Genomic DNA, 9275 nt, shown 5'->3' with positions numbered 1-9275 from the left:
GAGGAAGAGGAGCTGGGGAGCACAGGGGTCTCACAGCCAATCCGCTTGGAGTCCCAGCAGAAGGGCATGCTCAGCTCACAGAGGATCAGGACGTGTTGGGCCCCAAAGTGCGCAGTGATCCCCACAAAGGTTGCGAAGATTGCAAGGTGAGCTGGAGGTTAGATTGCTAACCTAAGTTTATCTCTTCACCAAGTACTATTGGTCCTTCTAAATATTTCTAAAATGATAGTCTTGATTTCAAACATACTAACATTTGTCCAAATTCTCATCATTATTAGCCTAAACTAATGCAACGACCTCGTAATTGTTCTTCCTTTCTTCCATAGCACACCCCAAGTCCATCCTCCACGTACCGTCGGAGCGATCCAATCACACTACCTACATAGAAACCTCCCTGCTTGTCCCATTACCTAGAGAATAAGGCCCAAGATTTCTGCCAAGGTCTATTTTGCCCCTACCTGCCTATCAAGCCTCCACATCTAGTTTCCAGCATGTGCTAGGCCGCTTCAAGTATTTGTACCTATGTCCATTGCATTCATCCTGTCTTCAAGCCTACTTGGAAAACTCCTCTTCGTCCTTCAAAACCAATTCCTTCTTCAGGAAGCCTTTCTTAGAATCCTTCCACCTTTAAAGCCAATTCTTCCATCCTCTGTACTAATTCCTAATTACTTTCATCCTCTAACATTCTATGACGTGTTTGTCCTTCTGTCTAAATTTGAGCCCCTTTAACATAGGACCAGTTTCTTATTCATTTCCCTATCTCTACTACCCAGTCCAACGCCTGCCATATAGTAAGCGCTCAGTAAATGTTCAATGAATAAACTGATTGTGTTTATCTTCAAGTCAGTGTTGAGGGTGACTTAGAAAGAAGTATCCTGATAATCAGGGATGAGATCTAAATTAGGTTAAGATGTGATAAGTAATAGCTAAGAAACAGTGATAAACTTTACCCATGTGTTGATAGCTTTTCTTAAGGATTATCTAATTTAATATGTAAAACGTAGCCATATTTGGCTTTTGCATTCAAAGTAATATATTGTGACTAATAATGAAAGAACGTATATTTATAAAGTGTGTAGGTTTGAACTGAAATCTCCATAGAAATCTCAGACACAAACACTTGCATCCAAACACCTAGTACTTCACTCTGGGAGAGAATGGGATTCTAAGTACTTCCCCTAAATTAAGTAAAACCGTCTCAGAGAAAAAGGAATTCTTTAAAAAAAACAAAAAGACAAAGACATTCCCTAATTCCTAATTATGCAAAACTAAAATTAACCAGTTGAAGCAATCTAGGCTAAATCCAGAGGGTCAGAGTAGGCAAAGGGAGAGAACAAATCCTCCTCGCCAACCTGCCATCCTGACTGGGGTGGCCGGGTCCCTGAGCAATGATATCCAAACAACCTGGCCCAGAGCCAGGGGCAGGAACCAGATGGCCCCTCAATTTGTTTTTCTGAGTCTACGTTCACCCTTCCTGGAGAAGCCCTGCTTGATGTGGGCTGTGTTTATTCCTAGTAACCATTAGAGTTACAACGTCACTTCAAACTAGCTGCAGTAAAAGAAGAAGGAAAGAAAGCAAGCAAGCGAGAGGGAGCCAGAGATTGCCTTATAAAATTGGCGAAGAAAATTTTGCTTGCCTTTTGCTGGGGCTCTTAAAGTTGGGGCCGGTTTTCATGTTCCTGGCGCCCTATTTTTTTAAGGACCTACACTCAGCTGAAAAGGTTGGGAACTGGGGGTTATCCCCCACCCCCACCCCCACCCCGCCCCTGATTTTACCTCTTTGTTCGCATCACACTTTTCCTTGTTAACCCAAGATTAGCCTCTCCCCGCAGTGCACGTGGCCTCCTCCACGCCAAGGACACAATCAGGTTCATAAGTACGTTCAATCCTTAAAAAAAATAAATCCGCACTCCAGAGACAAATGTAACAACGTGGAATTTCTGGATTCTCCACCAATCTAATTACAATGGCCGTGAAAGGACATGTACCTAATAAAACTGCCAATCAAGCTGAAATGATACGCATCCTATTTATACAAATGTTTACTCGCGTGGCTTAAAACCGGCCTTTTGACAGAGGGGGCGGCAACCAGTGATTTTTTAATCCCGCCAATGAAGAAAAGTAACCTAGCTTTTAAACTTGGAGGCTCAAGTACATCAGATTCTTTTTTTTTTCCTTAAAAACAATCTTCTTACTGGAAATGAGCATATCATGTGTCTAGTTTGCTCAATGTCCCCACATTGAATACATCCATTTCCTAGCACCAGAGAACATGTGCAGCACCCCCAAAGTCCACCACTTTCCCCTTTCAGTAACTCCCTCCTCTCCCCAAGGGGTAGCCACTGTCCTAACTCACAGAGCTTAGTTTTGCCTGCTTTCGTCCTTTGTGTAAATGGAATCATAGAGAATGTATTCTTTAAGTGCCTGCCTTTGTCCTTTAGCACGAAGTTGTGAGATCCGCCACCCACCTCCCCCCAGCCCTGTGTTTATTTTTACTGCTGCGTAGTGTGACCTTGGGACTGTACCGCAATACACTGATCCAGTCTGTTCCTGGGATGTGAGGTGTTTCCTGTTTGGAGCTATTATATGTACAAGTTGACCCTTGAACAACACGGATTTGGAATGCATGGGTCCACTTATATGCAGATCTTTTCCAACAAATATATTGGAAAATATTTTTGAGATATGAGAGAATTCGAAAAAAGCTCCCAGATGAACCACATAGCCTAGAAATATTGGAAAAATAAAGAAAAAGTTAGATATGTCATGAGTGCATAAGCTATCTACAGATATTGTCTCTTTTATCATTTACTACCATAAAATATACACAAATGCATTATGAAAAGTTAACATTTATCAAAATTTACACACACAAACACAGACCACATATTATCTTTTAATTTGTGATGTCTAGCGTTGGTAATACATGTAACATCTTGCAGGGCTTTATATCACATTAGACAGTATTAATGTAGGTACTGACAGACAATTCATCTCATAAACAAATGACGTAATCTTACGGTATGAATAAATACAGCACAGTACCATAAATGTATTTTCTTTTCCTTATGATTTCCTTAGTAATATTTTCTTTTCTGTAGCTTACTTGATTGTAAGAAGACAGTACAGAATACATACAACATACAAAATATGTGTTAATCGACTGTTTCTATTATCCGTAAGGTTTCTGATCAGCAATAGGCTGTTAGCAGTTAAGTCTTGGGGGAGTCAAAAATTATACTCAGGTCTTCAACTGCAGGAGAGGTTGGTGCCTCTAACTCCCGTGTTGTCCAAGGGTCAGCTATATTGCTGCTGTTAACATTCCAGAGCATGCCTTTTGGCGAAATATGTTTCCAGGACGATCGGCTAAGTATGTGGGATTGTGACTGCCGGATCATAGGTTATGCCCATGTTCAGCTTTCATTGATGTTGTCATGGTTTTCCAGAATGTTTATAGCAATCACCCTCCCACCAGCAGGGGGACACTACCTACCACTTGAATGTCTCCCTTGTGGCTTGGACTAGGCAGTATGTCACTGCCTGTTTTCAGATGAGGAAACAGATTAAGAGACTTGTGAAGATAATACTAAGTGACAGCTGGGGCTCCCACTCAGGTCCTTGTCACCTGAACACTGGAGCTCTTGTTCTCTCTGCTCGTGGCCTCACGGGAGTTCTGATCTGGTGTGGTGTAATGTACCAACTACACCTTGTTCTTAACAGAACTCCCAGGCTCCTTTCTCCTTTGTCTCATGCCGTGGGGCTTGTGGACTTTACTCACCTCTACTAGGCATTTCGTGCTGTGAAGCCTCTAAATCCAAGTGGCAAAAGCATCACTTGGCTTTTGGGGATCCAAGTCCTCCTCGTGTTCCTTCTCTGGCTCTGCTGATTCCTTCTAGCCCCGCCCCCAGCCTCAGTGTCACGGTGCCCCAAAGCTCATCTCCTTCTCCCTGGGTGATTGCAGAGACCATGACCGCCCAATACTCCAGATCTTCCTGCCTCTCTGGCTTTCAGGCACATGATGGGACTGTTCTTAATTTCCTTCCTGACACATCTTATACTCGGCCGTGAGGCTAGTCTGGCCAGTAACTGTGAGCAGAAGTGGCACGTATCTCTCCAGCTAGAACACTCTATTGCCTGTGCAAGCCTATCCAGAGCTCTCCTTGTCCTCTTCCTGCTCTGTCAGCCTGAGTTCTGGGGTGAAGAAACATAAAGCAGAGCTCACCATCGACTCACAATGGACATATGGCATAAACAAGAAAAAAACATGTTGAAGTTATAAGCCATTAAGATTTGGGAAGGTGGCAGGGGGAGTATTTGTCACTTAGCATAAACAAACCTATTCTAACTGATACAATGAGAACATTTAGTTTTGCAAATTTAGTTATAATGTATTTTGACCATTCCTAAATTTTACCTCTTAGCTGATCCTGAGCCCTTAACTCCAAGCCCATTTACCCTACTATCTTTTCTAAAGTGTCTCTTGGAAAACTAATATATATCTGAAAAGTAGACATGTCCAAAGTGGAATTGCTGATCTCCAGTCTCCCTCCAACCTGAACCACACACAATCTTCCATATCTCAGTAAACAGCAGCTACAAGATTCCCACGACTCAGGACAAAAACCTCAGGAATACTCTTATCCCTTCTTTCTCTCGTACCCCACATTGACTCCATCGGCAAATCATGCATGAAGGCTTCACTTTCAAAATAGATGCAGAATCTGAACTTCCCTTGGCTATCGAATTGCGATACCACGGTTTTTTCAAAAATGCATTTCTGCTGAATATTAGCATTTTTACCCCCCTTTCTTTGAAACCTCTTACAAGCCCTCTCACCCTGCCCCCAACCTATTTGCCATGACGTCATACTCTCCGGCTGTCCTAGCCGTCTCCCTGTGTGGTTCCCAGTCACGTTCTGTCCCTGCTAGAGCTTGCTGATCTTCTTACTACTCTACTTCCATGAGAAACTCAGGCTTCTCATGGCTTTAACTTTCATTTTTATCCATGTTTCATAAAATGTATAAACCACGTGTAACAATGATGGTACCAGGAATGATTTTAGAAGGTATATGGATGAAGATTTCTATTTTAACAGTTAGTTTACTTTAATGTGTATTAGACAAAATATAACATGCACATAAAGCCTGAGATTTCACAAATATTACTGCTCAGATGAAGCCAAATAAATCAGCTAAGTCAAATTAAGATAAAATATTAAATAAACACTACTATAGTGAGGTATGAGGTAGGGAAAACTGTTAAGTACACACATGAAGTTTAGAAAACACAGTATGGATCCTCAATGAATAAATGCAGTCAGTTCTCTTCCATGGATAACACTTCTGACAGCCACCTGGAGAGCTCCATTTGCAAGCCCCACCATGCCCTCAAAATTGATAAATAAACCTCAACTGGATTTTTCCCTTAAAACCCGTCCCCCCACTTATTCAATGATACCACTCTTCCAGAAGGGCAAGCCCAATAACTGGACATCATCTTTTATTCATCTCTATCTTTTGTTGCCTTTATTCACTATATTTTAAAATCCTAAAATGATTGTCATGTGTACCCTCTCTCTTTTATTTGCATTAACATCACTTCAAGACACGGCCCAATTACCTCATACCCAGATCATTGCAATGACCTCCAAACTAGTCTCCTGTCTCCATGTAAATTCAATTGCGCTCTGCCAGTGCCCGAAAATCATCCTTATGTTCAGTACCTTCAGTAGCTTCCCCCAAAGGCCATGTCCAAGATCCCTAACCCTATGCTAACAATAACTAACGTTTACTTAGTTTTCTGTGCTAAAAGTCTTACAGGAATGTTCTTATTTAATCCTGACAACCCCATGAGGTCAGCAAGTTGGATGAGGAAAGGACTTACCAAGAGCTAGTAAGAATTCTATCCCAAATAGCCTGCTGCTAGTAACTTTAAACAGCCACACTACATTGCCCATTGACAAATTTAACATGATTTCTCATCACATACTAGCTTTGTGTCCTCTGTTTTATTTCCCTTTTCCCCCTCATTTAGGTGAGGCTCATTCCTGCATATATTGGAGCTTTATCAAGACCCACCTGGGCCTTGATATTCCGCCCCTCCCACTCAGTGCTCACCTCCTTCTGACCCACCACCCCAAATGTGCCTCTCCTTTATTTAAGACCCAGCTCAAATTCAACCCCGTATGCGTCACTAAAGCCAGAATTACCACTGAAAGAAATAGATGGCCATCCTCCAGGGTCTAAAATGTCCTTGCCTGGGCTCCGAATTGTCCCATTCCAGTCCTGATGTTAATCTGGCCCTGTGGGCAAATGGCCAGAAGGAAAAAGGCCCCAGTTCCACTCCATCCTATGAACAGGAGGTCCCTTCATCTCTGAATTGAGAATGTTTCAAAGTAATGCAGGAGGACGCGGTTCAAGGCATTGTTTTTCAATGTTTTATGGGCACAGGACCCTTTTCAGCTCGCTATTTTTTGTATTTAATAGACACTCAGGAATTATGATAACACCGGCTGATTTCCAAATGTGCCAGGGTTTCAGAGCACAGAGAGAGTCCAGATATGGGTCTGCCCAGAGAACTCATGGATTCATGGAGCTTTTGGTCCACCAGCTTATCTTCCGCTCCCTGAGTTTTCTTCAATTGGTCAGCTTCTTCCTTGAGTTGTTGTTCTGTGCAGAGAGCAGGACAAGAAATAAAGGTGGTAAAAATAAGCTGTCTCTTCTGTCCTTTTTTTATAATGAAAAGCCAGCAAAAACAAAAAACCAAACAAATGAACAAACAAAAACCTCTTAGAACTGGAAGGGAATGTAGACATCATCTAGTCCCACCCTTCATTTCAGAGATAACAAAACTGAGGCTCTGACAGGAGCCTTGACCCACATAGAGTCACACAATTAGTGGCAGATTCAGGATTGGAACCCATGACTTTGAGTTCCAGTGCAACTTTTAAATCTCAGGTCTATTTAATGGGGTTCTAGGCTTAGATACATGGTTTAGCCACGTACCGTTTCTGAGATTCTGTGTTCTTAATTCCATGGTGCGTAAAATAGGAATGATTACGTCTTTTCGGAAGGATCGTTGTAAGGATCCAAGTCGGATGAACTAAGTAGTGGGCAAGAATCTAACACATTAATAGTTGCTCAAGAGATGTTCATTTATTTACTCAAGCGATTAAGTCAGCTGATATGAAGGAAGAACCTAGAAAAGACGTATTTTAGGAAGATACCTGAAAGATTGCATCTCTAAGCACACAAAGTTTCTGAGCAGCTGAGAGAGCGTTGAGATCGGGGTGGGGAGAAGGGCGGCAGCAGTGAAGGGGGGTGTGTTAAATGGTAAAGGTGTCTCGGCTGTTTGTTTTTTAAAGAAAAGGTGTGTGTCAGCTGGGTGACTCATGAAACACTAATTAAATGTTTGCTTCTTTTTATCCCCGTAAAACAAACCACTTTTAGCAATGCCGAGCTTTCTGGAGACCCAAGAAAATAACTGCCGGAGTCTCACATTAATTGTTTCAAAAATTAGTTCTAAGTTTTAGTTTGAGCTTTGTTTTTCAAGACATTACATGAGTTACTAGAATCGAGTCATGGGTGAGGTGGTGACACCGAATCCAGTAGGAAGAGAGGCAAAACTGAGGGGACTTCTTCCCTCCCCTGTCACACTGTCTCAATGTAAGATCCTGTCTCCTTCCTGGGTCTCCGTGTAGCACCCCGTGCGTGCCGTGCCTGGTCCTGAGTCTGCGGTGTCTTCCTTGGTCCTGCTAGAGGTCCTTGGAAGGCAGGTTCCCTGAGTTCCTCTGTCTGCCCTTGTCTGTTTGCCCTGGAATCCGTGAAGCTTAGACTGAGATTTGTGAGTGCCGCTTTTAAATGATCAGGATAATTCTGATCTTACAAAACATTCGGAGTGTTTTAATTATGAAAAATATATAGATGCAGAAAAGTTAACAGAGAATCATGTAAGAGACCCACGTACCCCTCAGATCTGACATGTTAAGTGGTTTTGTTTTCTATCTGCTTTAGAAAAAAAATTTAAAGCAAAAATTTACAGATAACACTGAACCCTCCATCCATCCATTTCCCTCCCTCCCCAAAGGTAACCATCGTCTTGCAGTTGAAATTCGTCTCTATATTGCTTATACGTTTATGGTTTGATACTCGCAAACAATAGATAGTATCAATTTCTTCTTAAACTTTATATAAATGATATCATCTGCACATATATTTTTGTAACTTGCCCTTTTCGCTCAGCCTCATGTGCTTGAGATTTACATATGTTGACACATTTGAATCTAGTTCACTTTATTTCAGCTACTAGAAAATATTTCTTTGTATGAACAGACTACACTTTACCACCACATTGTTGATGGACATTTAGCTTGTTTCCAATGTTTTGCAATTACTAATAAGACTGTAATGAATATCCTTGATCCCATCGGCTTGTGTACATGTGCAAGATTTTCCCTAGGGTATACATCCAAAAGACAATTCCTGGATCATAGGGCATTTATATCTTAACTTCACTAGATATTGACAAACTGTTCTGCAAAGACACTGTACTAATTTATGTTCCCATCTCCAGTTTATGACAGTTCCTCTTTTCTTTTTGGTGCTCACTATTACAAGAACTTTATTTTTTTTCCTAATCAAATGGGTATAAAAATGCCTTTGTTTTAATATGTGTTTTCTTTTTTACTAACAAGTTTACATGCTTTAAAATGTATTATCAGCTCTTTGAATTTCCTCTTCTGTAGATTTTTTTTGGTTCATATCTTTTTCCAATTTCTCTCTCCTTTTTTTTTTTTTAAAGATTTTATTTATTTATTCGACAGAGATAGAGACAGCCAGTGAGAGAGGGAACACAAGCAGGGGGAGTGGGAGAGGAAGAAGCAAGGCTCATAGCGGAGGAGCCTGATGTGGGGCTCGATCCCATAATGCCAGGATCACGCCCTGAGCCGAAGGCAAGCGCTTAACCGCTGTGCCACCCAGGCGCCCCTCTCTCTCCTTTTTTTAACATGTTTGTAGGAAGATATTTTTAATATTCTGGGAAATCATCCCTTGTTGGCCATGTAATAATTATTTCCATGTTCCTGGACTCTGTTATTTCCACTGGACCCAATGATTCAAATGTGAGAGTAGCCATGGATAAGCCCTCCCCTTCAGTTATCCAGAGGCAGTCTGTATGGGATAATCACCACAGATCTTTAAAGTAATGATATGGCAGAGTGGCTGGAGAGCTGGGTCTCAGAAGCCCTGGTTTTCTAGACTCAGTTTGACCCTTGATAA

Source organism: Ailuropoda melanoleuca, chromosome 8, assembly GCF_002007445.2.
Source record: "Ailuropoda melanoleuca isolate Jingjing chromosome 8, ASM200744v2, whole genome shotgun sequence".
In the NCBI taxonomy this organism is placed as follows: domain Eukaryota; kingdom Metazoa; phylum Chordata; class Mammalia; order Carnivora; family Ursidae; genus Ailuropoda; species Ailuropoda melanoleuca.
Note: the sequence above shows the minus strand (reverse complement) of the source record.